Below are 11,426 nucleotides of genomic sequence, written 5' to 3'. Positions count from 1 at the left end.
CAGCCAGACATTAGATAGCAATTTTGGAATTGTTAGCTCGCTACGCGAGCAACCTGTTCGAAGGAAGCGCGGCAGGATGTTAGTGGAGGTATCTAAAAGCGTACCAAGAGTGCGCTGGATTGATCTCTGTATTGCTCTGAGATCGCAGTTTTCGGACGGCAGAACAGATTTAGAAATCAGAACCGCGATCACCCAGAGGAAGCAGAAAGTCAACGAACCGTTTGACAGTTTTTATGAGGCCATAGTGGCGCTTGCAGACAAGCTCGTGCAGCCGATGACCGAGCAGTCCTTGTTAGAGGTGTTGCGAGCAAATCTGCTCAATGAGATACAACATGAGATTTTATATGTGCCCATACCGAACATTGTGCAGTTGCGACAAGTGGTCCGCAAGCGTGAAAGGTTCATCGAAAATACTGCTAAGCCAATCCCGGCTACTCGACGATTTGTTCCTCGCAATCAGGTGAATGAAATGTCCATCCAGACAGAAGGTCTGGCAGAAGCCGATTCGGAAGAAGCTGACGCTTTTGATATCGACGCGATGACGCTTTCTTGCTGAATTGCAATAAACAAGGCCACCGATATCAAGAGTGCGAAGCAGAGCGGAAAGTATTCTGTTATGGATGTGGTAAGCGGGACACATATAAACCATCGTGCCGAAAATGTAGCTCGTCAAAAAACGAGTTGGCTCGTGCACCGATATCGAGTGCACGCAAGTTAGTGTCGAAGGCAACGAATACGGAGTAACCGGGGCTACGTCAAGCTCACTCCCCTACCTCCTGACATGATAACGACCACTATGATACCAGTACAGGACGACGATCAGGAAACGACCCCTGCGCCTAGCAAAACTCGAGACCGTAAGCGTAGGAAGCTGTTCCGCACGCAGAGTAAAAATGCGCGCAGAGCATTATTAGCCTCTGTAATTAGTAATATCACTGACCTACGACCCTACGCCAATGTCACTCTGTTTGGCAAGACGATAAGTGGATTAATGGACACAGGCGGCTCAATCAGCTGCCTTGGGGGTAAATTTGCAGAAGAGTTATCTCGAACAAACCCTGAGGTCAAGCCGATGAAGTCAGCCGTGCGAACCGCAGATGGGAAAAAGCAAGTTATTCTAGGTAGGATCTCACACTCATTTGCTTTCGCGGAAATTCCAAACGAATATGCCTTTATCTTGTACCATCGTTATCGCAGGAGTTATATCTAGGAATAGACTTTTGGAGAAGCTTTAATCTACTGCCGTTCTTCTTAATGAGCAAAGCGAATAACAACAGTTTGGCGGCTATAAACTTTGACAACCCGATGCAAATACCTTTGTCGGAATTACAGCAGAAGGAACTAGTAGCGATAGTACAGATGTTCCCTTCGTGTGCCGAAAAGGATTAGGAAAGACAAACTGGCTTACACATGACATAGAAATTTCCGAGACTCGGCCCATAAAACAACGCCACTACGCAGTGTCGCCTGCAGTCGAAAAATGTATATACGAAGAGTTGGACCGAATGTTAGGCCTTGGGGTGATTGAAGAATCAGATAGCCGTGGTCTTCCCCGGTAGTAATTGTGCGTAAGCCAGGTAAGGTCGCCTTTGCCTTGATAGCCGGAAAGTTAACGGAGTAACAGTCAAAATGCTTACCCTATGCCCTCATTGATGGCATTTTAAGTAGACTTCCAAAGCGCAGTTCATTTCAAGCATCGATCTTAAAGATGCTTACTGGCAGATTCCGCTTACTCCAAGGGCTCGGGAGAAGACGGCTTTTGCTGTGCCTGGGAGCCGCTATATCAATTCACGGTGATGCCGTTTGGTTTATGCAATGCCCACAGACCATGTCCAAACTGATGGATAAGTTATCCACCATCTTTGCGAAATGAGATTTTCATTTATCTCGACGACTTATTGGTGATTTCGGAGTCCTTCGAGAAGCACATGTCCGTGTTGAAAGCGCTGGCGACCGACTGTCTCAAGCTGGACTGACGATAAACGTAGAGAAGAGCAATTTTGCCTGAAGGAAGTGAAATACCTGGGCCACGTGATAGGGTATGGGATGATACAAACGATCCCGAAAAAGTTGCTGCTATTCGGGAGTTTCCAGTGCCACGATCGGTGAAGCAAGTGCGACGATTTTTGGGAACCACTGGATGGTACCATAAATTTATTAAAAACTATGCCGAATTGCTGCCCCAATATCAGATACACTAAAGCAACGTCGATCGTTTGTATGGACCAACGAAGCGCAAAGGGCGTTTGAAAGTTTAAAAGACCAAATGTGCGAGCACCAGTCCTACATAGCCCCGACTTTACCATTCCATTTGCCATTCATTGCGATGCCAGCCACACCGGAGTTGGCGGCGTGTTAATGCAAACGGATAGCGATGGTAATGACATCCCAATCGCATTCATGTCTCGCAAGCTGAATCAGTGTCAGCGAAACTATTCAGTCACGGAGAAAGAGTGTTTGGCAGCCATAATGTGTGTGAAGAAGTTTCGAGCTTATGTGGAAGGACACGAGTTCTCCATCCATACCGACCATGCATCATTGAAGTGGCTAATGTCACAATCGGACCTAAGTTCTAGATTGGCAAGATGGGCTCTCAAATTGCAGGGGTTCAACTTCAAAATTTTCCACCGCAAAGGTAGCCAAAATGTTGTCCCAGATGCTCTGTCGCGGGTGCACACCGAAGATCTATCGGCATTCAGCTGCGATGGATTGGTAGACCTGCAGTCTGATTGCTTCAAGTCGGCAGAATATTTGGAACTAATTCGAAAAATTAAAGGCAACCAGACACAGATGCCAGACATTAAGGTGATCGATAATCTCATATATCGGCGAGCAGAACACGCGGCTGCTGATCAGATCGCTGACGACCTGTGTTGGAAGCTGTGGGTTCCAACGGAGCTGGTGTCCGATGTACTAAAACAGAGTCACGAACAGTCGCTAGCAGCTCATAGCGGCATTAATAAAACGTTGGAGAGAGTTCGACGTTATTATTATTGGCCAAGTTTAGTAACGATGTGAGAGCGTTCATAAACAGCTGTTCGGTCTGCAAGTGCACCAAGTACCCGAATCGTTCGTTACGACCCCATTAGCTCCAGTGAAGGAAACTCAACGAGTGTTTCAGAAGTTGTTTGTGGATTTCCTGGGTCCGTATCCACGAAGCAAATCCGGAAATATCGGTATCTTCGTTGTTTTGGACCATCTTTCAAAATATCCGTTTTTAAAACCCGTAAAGAAATTTACAGCGGAGGCGATAACTCGATTCATGGAAGAGGACCTATTCCATTGCTTCGGGGTACCCGAAGTGGTTGTGTCCGACAATGGAGTACAATTTAAGTCCCATCACTTCAATTCGCTGTTGAAAAAGTACAATGTGCAGCATTTTTATACGGCTGTGTACGCACCTCAAGCCAACGCATCGGAACGCGTTAACAGATCCGTTATTGCCGCCATTAAAGCTTACATCAAGCCAGATCAAACTAATTGGGATGAGCAGCTTAGTTCTATTAGTTGTGCCTTACGATCTAGTCTGCATTCAGCCCTAAACGACAGCCCCTATCGGGTTGCATTTGGACAGCACATGATCACCAACAGCAGTACAACCTTCGAAGTCGTGAAGTGGCGTTCAAAGTTGGCCAGGAGGTCTACAGACGCAACTTTCAGCAGAGCAATTTCGTTAAAGGTTTCAGCGCAAAACTAGCTCCTACTTTTGTAAAGCTAGAATAAAACGTAGGCTTGGTCACAGTTATTACGAGTTGGAAGATCCCCAAGGTAGACTTATCGGAAAATACCACGCTAAAGGCATAAAGCAGTGACCATCCTAATACAGGTTAACGGTTTTCCTCCAAGCGTCTATCACCCTTTGATGTGATTAACACCAAAGTGTGATCTTGGCCGGGGGATTTGTAGTGGTCGCTTGTCGGGCGGATAGGAAAGCATATTTGTGTTCTTCGCCTGAAAGTATGCCCGATGGTATTTGTACAATTTATATATTTGTGTACATAATATATATATAAATATATTTATATATATTATGTTGTTTATACAAGTATATATCACACCTCACCGAGATACTTATTAATTATTAAGTTTAGTCCCATAGTTAGTGTATAGTTAGGTTGGCTTAATTTCTTGTTGTGGTGTTACATGTTAAATGTTCCTGGTCGTGTGAGGGCTAGCGCCATCTAGGGTTGACATCAAGAATATGCTTAAAAACGAACAAAAATCTCCCCACCATGTCCATAACCATTCAAGGTGAATGGCGAAGGATCGTGCAAAGGCAGATCCGGAGAACAAAATTTTTGTTGGTCAGTAGATCCGCCCAAATCTTTCTTTCTCCTCGTGGCCGTACAAGCATTCAGTTGCGCGGTGAGAAAAAAAAAAATAATAAAAATAAAATTAAACCGCCGTAAATAACCGTGGTGTGAAACCAAAGTGCACTCGATCGGGAAAAAAGAACCCAAGAAAGCAGATTGGGCTATAATCGAAAACGTGAGTACCGGCCTTCGACAGTGCTAGGAGCCTCGAAGTTAGATTTTCCGACTTTCTCTGTAGTTTCCGCTTGGAGGTGAGCAGCCCCAACACAAAAAAAAAAACACCTGGAGAAAGAAGGAATTAGCACCTCAACCCCATCCCCTATTTTCGCAGTGCCAGTTCCAACCGGGTAAATATGTGCATGGAGTAACTGTTAGAAAAAGTAGCCTGATCAGTATTTTCAAATTCCACTTTAGAATCGGCACTTAGTTTGGGAATTATCCAAAAGCTGCAGCCCGAGCTTTAAGCCCCCACACTACGAACCAGCTGATCCACCAAGTCGCGGGCAGTGAACTTTGGCTGCGCGAGACGAGGACAGCCGTCTGAACGGGCTTAGTGCGGCGAAGTGGCGTAACCGTTTCGCATTCAAAACCGGGCCAAGAAACGGAAACCGGTGCTGGCAGTCAGCGTAGGACCGAAGCCGCTTAAATGTTCCTACCGGGCGGGAAAAATAGTGCACCACGTGTGTACATAACCTCCCGGCGACCCCTAGTGGTATCGCCTCTCTTGTTCTTCTCGTGATTCGGCCTTACTGTTCCAAACGGTTATTTAAAGTGCAGTGGAGGCCAGCGTTTGTTTTATGTGCACGTTAGTGTCATTATGTAGGCTGAATGAAAACTGTAAGAGAGGTGCTCACATACATATGTATACACCGCCCACTGAAAGCCACTGAGGCCAGTAAGATCCCGCCGTGACTCGCATTCCCTTGAACCTCGCAGTCCGTTGATATGTCTGTTTTTGTGTAGTTGGATATACTTAGTGTTAATTGTAACAGAAAAAAAACCAGAAAAAAAACCCACAAACACATGGAAAGTTTGAAAATGCATTTGATAAAAGCTTAAAAGTTTGAGCTTAAAAGCGTCCGCTCGGCCGGGTCCCTCCGCGAGCTTATGCCATGCAGAACGCGCTGTACAATTTTGTTTTTGGTTTGCAGGTAAAAGTTTAATGCACCCACACACAGCCACACGCCCAGCTACGAAAGATCTTTCGCCGCGGGAACACAAACAAGAACTGAGTGAGCTTTATATTTTTACTTTATACATTACATTTTATTGCCTCCCAAAATTCCGCGAGCGTGGCAAAAGCTTCGTTCTTTTTTGCTAGAGCTGTTTGTCGGTCGTTGACCTCACACTTTTAAAGTAGTCACAGCTGATTGGCCTTCTGCCTTTACAATACGCTTGGTAGAACGAATAGTATGTCCAACTACTCCCCGAAGCCGATGTGCTGGGACATGTGTACCTATATTGCGCTATAGTATTATCTTTCTATCTAAGGAAAAATCATTAGTTTATATCGCACTATAAAATATCGTATATGCACTTATAACTATTTACACTTATCGTATTTATTTATCTAAATATTCCCTAGTAATAATAGCTATATCTCTTGTGACGCTTTTCGTTCCTCCTTTTGTCCATTTAGCCTTGTCTTGGAGTTCTCGGTTAGTGTTTCTTTTTTCTTGTAACATGAATATAGTATCTGAATATAGTTTCTAATAAAATGATTGTTAAGATGAATATGTGCTAGACGTTACCGCAGTTGGGGGAACCATGCCGCTCGTGAGCGAAATAGGATGACCAATACCGGACACTCCAGGGATCCTGATATTATTATTGGCTCTTTCAGGATCATGGTAGGGTGGGCGTGGCACGACTCCGTGCCAGCAAAACAGAGATGTCCGCCGCGGTGGTAGATCCCTACTCCTTCTCTGCACTATCTTTGCCCCACTATACTTTCCGTATCCCTAACGATCCTTTCCTTGTCTGTCCCCCTCCCATTCCCAAAAAGAGTACGCGAATTTTAATAAAATAATACCAGCAGGAGCGAAGCAACCTAACTGGAGGGTTACCCCAAAGAACCCATCCCCATTTCCGACCAGAGATCAGCCGTGGAAGCGAGCGCGTACTCCTTCTCAGTTAGCCGACCACCAGCTTCATCGTGCGAAGATTCTCTTCGTTACTCGTTACAGGAGATGGGATAGGATGGGGGGGGGGGGATAAATGCCTGCTCCCGTATAACCGCCCGGATACTGTAAACTTCCGGATCTTTCGATCCGGGCGCGTGACGCTCCGAAGAGTCGACCGCATAGCATCATATGGGCGGTTGAAATGGCTTTATTGGGGCGTTTGGCAGAGTGGCGGAGGTTGGCAGTGTTAATTTTGCTCCTGCTCAACCGCATTTGGCATTTAGTGGCATTTGAAGTGGGTAGGGGGTGGGGAGGAATTGGCTGGGCATAAATTGCCGAATTTGCGACCGATAACACACTGGGCATTGATAAATGCATTTTAAATTTGAAATGGCTTTTTGGTGTGTTATCGGTCATAGTCTGGTATTTGCGTGGTATTTTTGGTAATACCACGTGTCAAGGGGAATTATGGGAATGGCAGATAGGTTGGGAAGAAGAGTAAGAAGGTAAAACTAATTAGAAAACTACGAAAAAATATACAATTATCTACAGAAAACTACATTAATTTACAAAAACTTATTCCTAATATCACAGGCAAGTACTAAAACTATGGACAAACTATCTACGGACATGCAAAAACTACAGAAACAACAGGATTGACATCTACAACAAATACATTGATGCAGACGAGGTAAAATAAACGATAATTGACATACATTTACAACATATAAACATATTAATTATATTTATTTTATTTCTAACAGGAGGACAACTACAACGAAGCACCGGCCGGCATAACAAACGCAATGCGAACATTACGCCGTATACCGGCCGGCTCTGTTGTCCCCCTGTGTGTTGTTTATTGGCTGGTTGTGAGTTTTGGCGTGCATCGTGGGCAATGATGGTGTTGATGGCGAGCGGCTCTGGTCCGGCCGCCCACGTTGCATCTGTCTGTTGGTTTGGTGCAGCAGACCGAGTGGCACTGGTCCGGCCACCCGAAGATGCATTGTCCAGTGTGTTGGCATTGGCATCGAAAAGTGATGCCAACGAATCGTGATATTGGCCGCATCCAAGTGGCTGCTGGTCCGGTCACCAGGATACGTTGTCGATTGTATTGTTGTTGGCCGCATCCGAGTGGCTGCTGGTCCGGCCACCCAGGATGCGTTGTCAGTAGAATTGGCCTGGCCTCCTCGGCCACGTTCGTCGTCAATTTGTAACGGCGTTTTGAGTGGCTGGTGTCCGGCCACCCAGTTGAGGAGGTGTTTGCTTTGGCGTGTGATTTTAATTTGTGTTTATTTGCAGGTACTTGTCGGCGTTTGGATGCTGTTGCTGGCGACCCTTGTCTGGTTTGTGTTGGCGTGAGAGGCGTTTGCAGGTGAGTATATGTGTTTATTGGCAGCCTCTCTCCTGATTCTCCTTCTTCTTTTGCAGGATTTGCTGGCGTCCGGCGGCTCAACACCAGGCCATCCCGCCCTCACATAATTGGCATGAGAGACGGGTGCGACCCAGTGGAGCGGCAACAGGCGCCAGCATCTGCGTCGTCGTTGGAAATGGCAGCTGTATGTTTGGAGTGGCGTGACGTCACGGCCATAGTCAGGCGGCAGCGTCATCAGAAAGGGGCCTCCTTTTCCTTCCCTTTGGCAGGAATTGTCAGTGTTGATGGCGAGGCAGCTTCCTGCTGGGCAGCTCTGTCTGGTGATTGGCAGGTAAGTGTGGATTTCATGTGTTTTGGCCGTTTTTCGTGTTGTCGTGGTGCATGTGGTGGTGGTGCAGATGGTGGGCAGTGGCAGTAGCTTTGGTGCTGCTGCTTGAGGATACAGAGGTGCTGGCGACCGTGCTGGCTGGCCCGGACGCGGACGCCAGGCGATGGCTATTCAGGAGCAGGGTGGCCGTGCTGCCCGAGCTGGGACTGCTGCCGGGGCTGGGATTGTTGCTGTTGCTGCTGGAACTATTGCTGTTGGCGCCGCTGTTCTGTGGCTGCTTCTTATAGACGGCCATCAGCGGGTCGGAGGCGCGGCGAATGCTGTTCATTCGTGCTGCTGTCGCGGCTGCTGCCGAGTAGCTGATGTTGCTGCTGTTTCCCCCTGCACTGCGTCGCATATTGTTGCCGTTGCTGCTCCCGCTACTGCCGCCGCACCCGTTGACGGGACTGTGGCCGTTGTGGCTGCTGGTGCTGCTGTGTCCGGGGCAGACTAGCGTCTCCTCCAGCTGAAACTTCTTGACCAGAGCCTTCACCGAGGTGGCCGATCCATGGGACTCTCCCGTGGGTGCCTTGCGGATCACTTTCGGTGTGGTGGGCGCATCGGGAAAGAGTGTCAGGGTGGCCACCACTGTGGCGGACTCGTCGAGGCCGTTGCTGCCCAGCTGGATGGTGGCCTGCACCGGGGGCTTCTTCACAAATGTCGCCGTGTATGTGTTCTCCTTGTCCGAGTCGGAGGCTCGACGTGTGGGTGTCACGATCTGAGTGGGCTTGGCGGACAGGCAGACCGTGTTGCTCTGTCCGTGTCCATTGCTGGTCAGCGTGTGTATGGCTGTCGTTGTCTCTGTGCTGGTGCTGGTGCTGGTGCTGCTTATGGGGCTTCCTAGGAGCTTCCCGGTGGCAATGAGTATTTTTGAGATGCTGCTACTGCTCCCATTGCTGTGGGCCCGATGGTGGCCATTGTGCGTGGGTTTGTTGCTGCCACTGCTTGGCTTCTGTTGCTTTTGTTGTTCCTGTGACTGCTGTTGCTGTTCCTGCTCCTCTGCCTTCTCCTCGGCCACTGGCTCCTCCACTTCCTCATCCTCAAGGTCGTCTTCTTCCTCCTCCTCTTCCTCTTCCTCTTCAGCATCGCTCTGAGCCTGCAGATACATTTGTCTATCCATCGAGCTCTCATCCTTCAGCCAGACATGTTCCAAGCATCCAGCGGCACTCATGCGATAGTTTGGCTTAATTCGCAATGCGCGGCGTATGAAATCGATGGCCACTGGCGAGACGCCACCGAATAGGTTGTCCGGAAAGGTGAGCGCACACTGCGAGATATTGAGGAAGGTCTCCTGCTTGGTGTTCCCGCCAAAGGGCGAGAAGCCGGAGAGCAAGACATAGGTGAGAACGCCCACGGACCAGATGTCCGTCAGCAGGGAGAGTGGCTCGTACTGGAGCACCTCGGGGCCACGTAGTCGGGTGTGCCGGCCATCTCGCGGACATTGATGCCCTCGCACACAACGCGCGAGATCCCAAAGTCACAGAGCTTGAGGCCATCTTCTATACGCTCGCCGGCGAGCAAAATGTTCTGTGGCTTGAGGTCCAGGTGGGCAATGGATCGGTCGTGGAGAAACTTGAGAGCCTTCAGCACCTCTCGCATGCAGTGGCGGGCCTGGGCCTCTGTCAGGCACTCCTCGTTGTCCAGTATGGTCTGCAGCTCGCCACCAGTGGCCAGTTCCAGCAGCAGGGCTGTGTCCGAACGGGTCTCGTGCACCGCATTCAGATTGACAATGTTCTCCTCGCCCTCGCAGAGTATTAGGACGGCGATCTCGTGTTTGATCTCCTTGTCGCTGCTCTGTGCGCGTCGGCGTCGCTTCAAGAACTTTGCCGCGAAATGGGAGCCCGTGTTCTTGTGAATGGCACGGCGAACGGCGGCGAATTTGCCCCTGGCAAACGGCGTCTGTTCCACCTCGTAGATCTCGTTGATGTCATGCGACACGAGCAATCCGTTAAAGCGTTCGGCATCTACATCCAAAAGGCCATCGCCTATAGGAAAGATTCCCTTTTCGGTGAACATGATCTATCGATCTGTGCCGTGTCGCCATTGACGTTTTTTTTCTGTGTTGCCCTGTTTTCTTTTTGTGGTGTCTGTCGTGTGCCGTGCCGTGCCGTGCCGCCCTTCCTCCACCACACCCATTACTTACCTTGACAAACTTTTGCTCCCGTCCACATCACAAACCAAAAAGAGAATAAAAGTGCCAATAAATACATTAAACACAAACACACACACACAAGAGACTTTTCAATTAAAAAACAACAAACAGGCAGCAGATCGCCAACACACAAACCAACAGCCAGCCATGACCAGAGGAATGGCCAGACGAGGGTCAACCAGACGACACAGCGACGGCGGCAGAGCGGCCCGCAGAGGCGCCCTAGCAGCAGCAGCAGCAGCCAACAACACCAACACCAACACCGCCAATGGCAGCAGCAGCAGCAGAGCCCTCGGCGCAGGCGCCAACACCAACGCCCCAGCCAATGCAGAGCGCCGACGCCACAGCCTTCCATCGAGTGAGTACCCAGCCATTGCCATGGCCGATATATCCACGGCCACAGCCACTCCCCCTCGAGACCCGTCACAAAAACCGCGCCAACCACAAAGAGAAAGACCGAAAAGACGCCGCTCTCACTGCCACTTTTCCCGCCTCTCACGCTCTTGGACGCACAAAACTGTTCAGGAGTAACGGGAGAGGGAGAAGACGAAGGAGAGCCGGCAAGCCGACGCGCAAGAGCGGAGCGCCAAAACGGCCAACGGGCAGCCACACACACACACACGACCGGATCGAACCTGTTGCGTGTCGAACCTGGTTCGAGCTCGAGCAGAGGGTCGATCCGAGCCATAGCCCAGCCTGCTCCAATGCCACAAATCCCACCAACACCAAAACGACGCCGCGCCCTCATCGACAGTGGGAGTGACGATGATGGTGAGGGTGGGAGGAAGCAGGCTAGACGACGGGGCCGCCATCACCAGCAGCGGCAGCAAACATAAAACACAAATACAAACACCAACACCGTCACCGCCACTCACACCAGCACCATCGCCAATACCAACACCAACACAACTACTGCCACTCCCAATACACACACCCTTGCCATTGCCAATGACATCCGGCACGGCGAGTTCGGGCATCAGCCTGTGGAGGACAGAGGCTTGAGGATCCTCATCCGAGGTCTTCCCCATTCCACGCCCTCTGACTGGTTCCGGGACTGTATGCAGGCCGAGGGGTACACGGTCCGGTTTACTCAGGC

At 49.5% G+C, this 11,426-nt stretch overlaps 1 pseudogene; it reads right to left on the bottom strand.

Annotated features, from left to right (window-relative positions):
* Positions 1 to 8,045: 8,045 nt before the first annotated feature.
* LOC117194548 lies at positions 8,046 to 10,229 on the bottom strand (annotated as a pseudogene).
* Positions 10,230 to 11,426: the final 1,197 nt, after the last annotated feature.

Source organism: Drosophila miranda, assembly GCF_003369915.1.
Source record: "Drosophila miranda strain MSH22 chromosome Y unlocalized genomic scaffold, D.miranda_PacBio2.1 Contig_Y3_pilon, whole genome shotgun sequence".
Lineage (NCBI taxonomy): Eukaryota > Metazoa > Arthropoda > Insecta > Diptera > Drosophilidae > Drosophila > Drosophila miranda.
This window is presented reverse-complemented; position numbering and strand designations above follow the sequence as displayed.